This window comes from Rutidosis leptorrhynchoides, chromosome 2, assembly GCF_046630445.1.
Source record: "Rutidosis leptorrhynchoides isolate AG116_Rl617_1_P2 chromosome 2, CSIRO_AGI_Rlap_v1, whole genome shotgun sequence".
NCBI lineage: Eukaryota > Viridiplantae > Streptophyta > Magnoliopsida > Asterales > Asteraceae > Rutidosis > Rutidosis leptorrhynchoides.
Window position 1 is genome coordinate 97,629,839 of NC_092334.1, and position 7,792 is coordinate 97,637,630.

General features: G+C 34.3%; 1 non-coding gene across 1 annotated transcript; it reads left to right on the forward strand.

Moving 5' to 3' along the window:
* Positions 1–2,261: 2,261 nt before the first annotated feature.
* On the forward strand, positions 2,262–2,368 carry LOC139895196 (small nucleolar RNA R71). Its single transcript, XR_011775658.1, has one exon. It is a non-coding gene; the product is annotated as a small nucleolar RNA R71 (small nucleolar RNA).
* Positions 2,369–7,792: the final 5,424 nt, after the last annotated feature.

Sequence of the window (7,792 nt, forward strand, 5' to 3'; positions counted from 1 at the left end):
TTCGGTTCTATGACCTAGTCTTTAACTTACGACGAATTTTAGAAATCATTTTTTAAACTTAATGAAATAAAGTAAATTTTGTTTTTAAATTCACACAAAACTTAAATTTAAAAATGCATATTAATTTCATATAAAACCTACAAAACAGAAAAAAAATTCAGAATGGGAGGAGAAAACTAGTTCTTTAGTGTCTGCTAGTGAAAAAGACCAATCGGATTCCATTTTCGGAACTACACGAGAACAGAACAACTAACTCTAGACAGCATTTTCTTTTTAGAACATTTGAATCTCCCCACACTTAGGTAGTTGTGGTGTCGAAATTGTGATTAACTTTATCGTCAATTTCTCTTGGACCATAAATAACTTGCATATCTGTGACTTTTGCTTTAAGCCATTGGTCGGATTCCTGTGTAATATCCACAAATTCAACTAGTTTCGCCTTTTCTTTAGGCGATATATTAGATACTAACCGGTTACATAACTTAAAGTTCCCCTTGGTTCTAGCATCGCGAATCCGTTTAATAAGTTTCTTCATTGAACTGTTAATAACGGGGTCATTTAATTTCGTATCAACAACGGGGTTCTTTGTTATCAAGTCATCATTAGGTGTTACTTCATTTTTCCCACACTTAGGCGTTTTATTATTGTTAATAACTACCGTTGGAGTTGGTAAAACAATATGGTTATTACCAATTGTTTTTATTGGTTCAACGGATTTAGTTGGTGGAGATTTAGACTTTTGAATCACAAAGGTGACCGATTTGTCACCATCACTAAGTGTCATTCTACCCTCTCTTACATCAAATAACGCCCCAGTGGACGCTAAGAATGCCCGACCTAAAATTAGAGGAATGTTTGAGTCCTCTTCTATGTCAATGACAATGAATTTGACTAAAAAGGTTAAATCACCCACTTGAACGGGTAGGTTGTCAGCAATTCCAACTGGGTGCCTAATGGTTTGATCAAAGAGTCGAACACTCATTTTCGTTGGACTTAACTCACCTACACCTAATCTCTTATATAATGAAAGAGGCATAAAACTCACACTCGCACCTAAATCTGCTAGTGTATCATACATGACACAATCACTAAGTAGACAAGGAACAATAAATTCACCCGGATCACCCAACCTGGGTAGAAGTTTTGGTGGAACTGTCTTCACCGAGTTTACTTCTACGGTTTTTGTTTCTTGCACTTTCTTATTCTTCTTCTTCTTCTTCTTCTTCTTCTTCTTCTTCTTTCCAAAGGTATCACAAACTTTATTACCTATCACTTGCTCATACTCAACTCCTTTTCTTGGAAACGGGATGGGTGGTCTGTATGGTGCCACCACTGGCTTTACATACTCGGGTGGTGGTGGTGGTGTTGTAACTTCTTCATTATTACTCACATCTAAAACCTTCCCATCTTCTGGTGCTGGTTTTTCAAAATTTGTTGACACCATATTAACATTCTCATTCTGAGGATTTACTTCAGTATTATTCGGTAGCTTTCCTTGTTCCCTCTCACTCATCATGCTAGTAAGAGTACCTACGTGTTTTTCTAGATTCAAAATGGAAGCTTGTTGAGTTCTAAATGACTGATCAAATCTCTCATTCGTTTGGGTTTGAGTTGCAATAAATTGTGTCTGAGATTCCATTAGCTTTACCATCATTTCTTCCAGATTTGGCTTTTTCTCTTCGGTTTGTTGTGGTGGTTTATACAAGCCAGGTCTTTGTTGATTGAAAGTCCTGTTTTGAGTTAGTTGGTTATTCGGACCTTATTGGTTATACGAGTTATTGTTGGGTCCATTTGGATTGTAAAGAATGTTTTGATTTCGATTAAAGTTTGGCCTTGGCAGTTGATAATTATTTTGATAATTATTTCCCGGCCTTTGGTTCATGTAGGAAACATTCTCACGTTGTTCCATGGTTTGTTCAATGTGACAATCTTTTGTTAAGTGTGTTCCACCGCATTGCTCACAACTGATTCGTATTGCGTGAATATCTTTAGTCATCTTTTCCATCCGTCTCTCGAAAGCATCTATTTTTGCGGAAACGGAATCAAAGTCATGGCTAGAATCGGCTCTAGCCGCTTTAGATGAACGAAAAATATCTTTTTCTTGGTGCCACTCATGCGAGTGGGAGGCTGTGTTATCAATAATTTTGTGAGCTTCGATTGCGGTTTTCTTCATAATGGAACCACCAGCTGCTGTGTCGATGTCTTTTCGTGTATCAACGTTGACAACTTGGTAGAATATTTGTACTATTTGATAAGTGTCTAAACCGTGCTGAGGACATCCTCTCAACAACTTTCTGAATCTTGTCCACGCCTCATATAATGTTTCATTTGGCTTTTGCTCGAACGTAACAATTTCTCCTTGAAGTCTCACGGCTTTAGATGCCGGAAAGAATCTTTTAAGAAATTTCTCAACTAAAACATCCCATGTGTTAATCGCCCCTTCAGGTAACGATTCTAACCAATCTTTGGTTTCTCCCTTTAAAGTCCAGGGAAACAACATGAGATAGATCTGTTCATTCTCAATTTCTCTGATTTTAAATAGAGTACAGATCCTATTAAAGGTTCGAAGATGTTCGTTTGGATCTTCTTTTGTCGTACCACTATATTGGCATTGATTAGTTACCATGTGTAGGATTTGTCCTTTGATTTCATAATCTGGCGCATTAACATCTGGACGAACAATGGTGTGACCTTGGCCAGTGCGTGTGGCTCTCATTCTGTCCTCCATACTTAGGGGTTCTAGATTTTCCATAATTGAATTTGTTGAATCTGAATCACTAGAGGATTCTGATTTAATGGTTTGTGGTTCAGGAGGAATGATTAGTGGTTTAGGATCTTGGAATTGTCCTTGAATATCCTCCGGGTTCTCAATTGTGAAGTCGGGTTCAAAAAATGAATTATCGGAAATTTGAATTGAAGAACTTGTTCGACTAGATGATGATTCTAAAGAAAAATCAACAGCGGCAATATTAGCTAGATGTCTTGATCTGGTTACAGGTGGTGAACGTATGAAAGGTGATGAAAGTTTTGCTCGGTGTATTCACTGAATATCCTATTAGTTATAAAAAATAAAAATTATACAAGTTATCAAATTAATAGACTTTTCTGATTTTGCCTACGTTTCGAATTGCCAACAGATGCAGCAGGTAGCCATGACTCTTTAAATCGGAAGTCCACAACTCGCCACTAACAAATCCAACTATTACTACGAACCAGAAAATTTTGGATGTCTATCAATTTAATCGCTTTTTATAATTTTTCGTTGAAATTTAAAAGAAAATAAAAATCTATGTCCTAAAAACTAGAGCGTAGAAATGAGAAAGAAAAAGCGCGTCGAAAAATAAGAGTCGGAAAACAAACGTCGAAAAACAAAAAGTCGAAAAATAAAAATAAGAAAGTAAAACGTCGAAACTTAAAGGTCTAAAAACTAAATATTAAAACTTGTGTCTAAAGGTATTAAAGCTTAAATGGAATTCTATATCCAAAATGGCAATAACTTAATTAGGCACTAAAATCTTAAAACGGCGTCGCAAAAATTCTAAAGCACCTAAATCTTAATCTAAAGAAAAAGCACTTAAGGGATTTTATGGCAAAGCCTAAGAATCTAGAAATATAAAATAACTACGGCAAAATACTAAGTTTAAAACTAATTACGAACGATAAATATTAAAATTACAAATTAACGATTAAATAAAAACAAAATATAAGAATAAAACTTAAAGTTATAAAAATATAATTTTTATAAAAATATAATTTTTATATTATTTATTAAAAAGGTACTAATTTATAAATTAATAAAACAAAGTAAAACTTAAAATACAAAATTAATTAAAACTAAAACTAATTATTATTAAATTAAACCCTAATCTTAATTAATTAATAATAATAATAATAATTAAACCGTAACCCTAATTGTGTCGGCTAAGGTTTCAGTCGTGTCAGACCAGGCCATGCGGTCGCATGGGATTAAAGGTTCAGTCTCATGCGGTCGCATGAGCTTCAGGTTCAGTTCAAATGCAGGTTCAAATTTTGCAGGCTCAAATCATCTTTTTTATTATTATTATTATATGTATTTAATTTATAAACTTTACAAAATTAATATATAAGTAATATTTAGAATTATATTTTTAAGAACTTAATAAAAATACTTTTATACTTTATATAAAATATATTTTCTTTTTATTTGAACACTTAAATATATATATATATATATATATATATATATATATATATATATATATATATATATATATATATATATATATATATATATATATATATATATATATATATATTTGTATTTTTATGTTTAAAACTTATATAAATATATTTTTACAAAATAGCTTAAAAAATAATTTTTTTTATATAGCGTTTTGCTTCGGCGTGATGTTCCCCAGCAGCAGCGCCAAAAATACTTGATGTTAAAGCGGAGGGGTACGAAATACTATTATTTTTTACTACGAAATACTATTAAATATGATACAATTTTACACAAGTTATTTATTTATTTATTGAATGGATATACCTAAACCTTGCTACAACACTTATAGGCAGTGTACCTAATCGTAGAGTAGTGTAGTTTTTAGTAAGCCAGGTTCGTTCCACAGGGAGCTAGCTGAGTTTAACGCTATATTTTTCACAACTATATTTGTGTATATATATATATATATATATATATATATATATATATATATATATATATATATATATATATATATATATATATATATATATATCAGTAGTATTATTATTATTATAAAAAGGGGGTTTTATCGTTTAATGACCGGTTTATCGATTTTATGTTTTTAAGCTTAAAGATAAATGACAATAAATAAAGTGCGTAAAATAAATAACAATATTAAAATAACAATAAATAAAATGACAGTAAATAAAAGTACGTTGAGAAATACAATAAAAGAATTATGCTTATTTAAACTTCCATAACCATGATGTTTGACGTTTTGATTTTAATTTATTACTCTGGCTTAATTTTCCTTTGTCCTGGCTTATTTGATACCTATCTGGGTTTTTCCCATAATAGTCCATCGGTCATAATTATAATATGCTCGTCAAATTAACCTTATTCCCGAAGTCAAATATTCCAACTAATTAGGGATTCTAACTGTAACAAGGTTTTAATACTTTGTTAATAATTACACCAGGTTATCGACTGCGTGTAATCCAAGGTTTTAATACTTTGTTAACAATTACATCAATTATCCTTGTATGTAATCCACCCATGTTTTAATTAGTCCATGATACATTAATTTATTCACTTGGCCATAATGAATAATCAATTACCCAATCCAATTGATTAATTAAATGATTGTAAACGATGTCGTATAAACGTCACTAAATAGGACATTCGTAATCAATTTAATAATTATTAGATTAACTAATTTGAAGATAGGTTCGACAGGTTCCAATAAGTTGTCATTCAATTAGACAATACCCCTCTACCTATTAATAGTCAATAGTCCAATGTTCACAAGTGTCGGTCTTTTGTGTAACACCGGCCAATTTTTTTATAAAAAAAATACACAGCGGAAGACTTTATTAACAAACACAATATAAGTCACGTCATTACATTAATATGAGTAATTAAGTTTAAGTTTACACATCGGTGTTACGTTATTATAAAACCTTATTTAAACAAAAGTCCACATCAGAGTAGGGTTGTCAAACATGTCTTCTGCAATAGCACCCATCCCGACTAGCAGTACCTAAACCTGCAAGGGGAGAATATGTGGGGGATTAGCGCACCGCTAAGTGAATGGAATCTATCTAACAGATATAGCTTAAGCTACACATAAGCTATATACTAACACCAACACTTGCTAACTACCAACTAGCATACAATAAGACAATACGAGGATCGGCGGCTTGTACGAGCACACGACTCTCAGCTGATCAGGCCTGAGTCTACCGATAGTCCCTGCTACTCAATTCACAGTATGGTTATCCAGATGCAGGGGATACATCATTCACACTATACTCCACAATCAGTAGCCTATGGACCCAACCTCCCCTAGGCAAGGTTGACCTCATACGGACTCTAATCTCTCCTAGGCACGGTCTCGAGTCCCCAGTCTCCCTAGGCCCGACTGGTGCCATTCACACAGTGTACACATAATTCACATACAACATCAGGCATACTATATTATTCTAACATGGCAATTTCTACACTATGCATGGTAAAAGAGTCAACCACAGTAGCATGTTATGCTACTTAAACTCTATCCGTAGATAGACCCATCACCGAATACCAGTAACTAGCTCAGATAATCTATCACTGAGCGGCTTCCTTATCCTTATCACCTGAACATAAGGCAAATCAAGTTAGTTTCTGTCTGTTAACACAAAATAACACCTTACAGAAATCAGTCACAAAAAGCGCCGCTAAAAGTCCACCTAACACTTATGCACTTTCAAAATTTACATCCTGAACACCAAAATACAAACGGGCAGCATAACGGCTAGAAAAAGGCACTTTGGTAAAACATTCTGCCCTGATCAAACAGTCGGTCGACTGTCTCCTCAATCGGTCGACTGACGTAGACAGCCGGTCGACTGACTTTCCAAATCGGTCGACTTATTTGGTATTTCCACAATCGGCCGAAAGTCAAACTCAGTCGGTCGGTTCACTCGCCAGTCGGTCGACTGTCGACCGACAGTCGGCCGACTGTGTTCATCATCTGCAGATTCTGAACACAACCTACGGACTTCAAGCTAAATTTTCCAAAACTCGATCTAGAGCTCGTTTTCTACACCAATACTTACCACAACTCAATTACTATATGTTATAGACTATAAACCCACAAAGTTTTGACCATAACAACATCAAATCCATGGATTTTGACACAAAATCAAGCTTTTGAACAAATACACTTAAAAACACCATTTTAACACTAAATTGATCATGAAAGCTCACGATTCATACCTTAAAAGAATCAGTAGAGTGTAAAGAACGTGATTTCAAGACCAGTTCGAGCTCAAGATCAACAATGAGGAATTAGGGTTTGGTTAGGTGGGGATGTAAAGGGCGGGAGGTGGATTTGGGGATTTTTGTGAAAATGGAAGTATTACTTCTAAGATACTCACTTAAGGCTACCTATTTCCCCCACTACACAACACACGGGTATTTACCAGTTATCTAACAACTTAACACAACTGGTAAAGTACCCTAACGAGGTCCAAATTAAATAAACCAACCACCCCTGGGACCCTGGTCACAAAGCGCATCTAACCATATACATAAATAATAATAAAGCACAATATTAATTAAAAGCATATTAAAGCACAATAAAATAATCCTAAGGGCAAATAAGTAATCTTACAGCTAAGCCCTAATTGAGGATGTTACAACTCTACCTCCCTTAGGAAGATTCCGTCCTCGGAATCTGGTCAAGGTCAAACAAATGAGGGTAACGCGTCTTCATCAATTCCTCGGTCTCCCACGTCAAGTTTGCACCCAGACTATGTCTCCACTCAATCAGAACCATCGGAATCCGTTTCTTTCGTAACGTAGTAACCTTCCTGTCTACTATTCGAACTGGTTCTTCAACTAGCTTTTTAGTTAAATCCACTTTCAAATCTTTCATCGGAAGAATCTGACTTTCGTCTTCAATTCTACACTTTCTGAGATACCACACATTAAACGTATCGTGAATTCCTTTTAACTCTTCTGGTAAATCTAACACCACTGTCTGATCATTTAAGATTTCTCTGATCGGAAACGGACCAATGAACCTCGGAGCTAACTTACTACATTTACTGAATCTGATAACCCCTT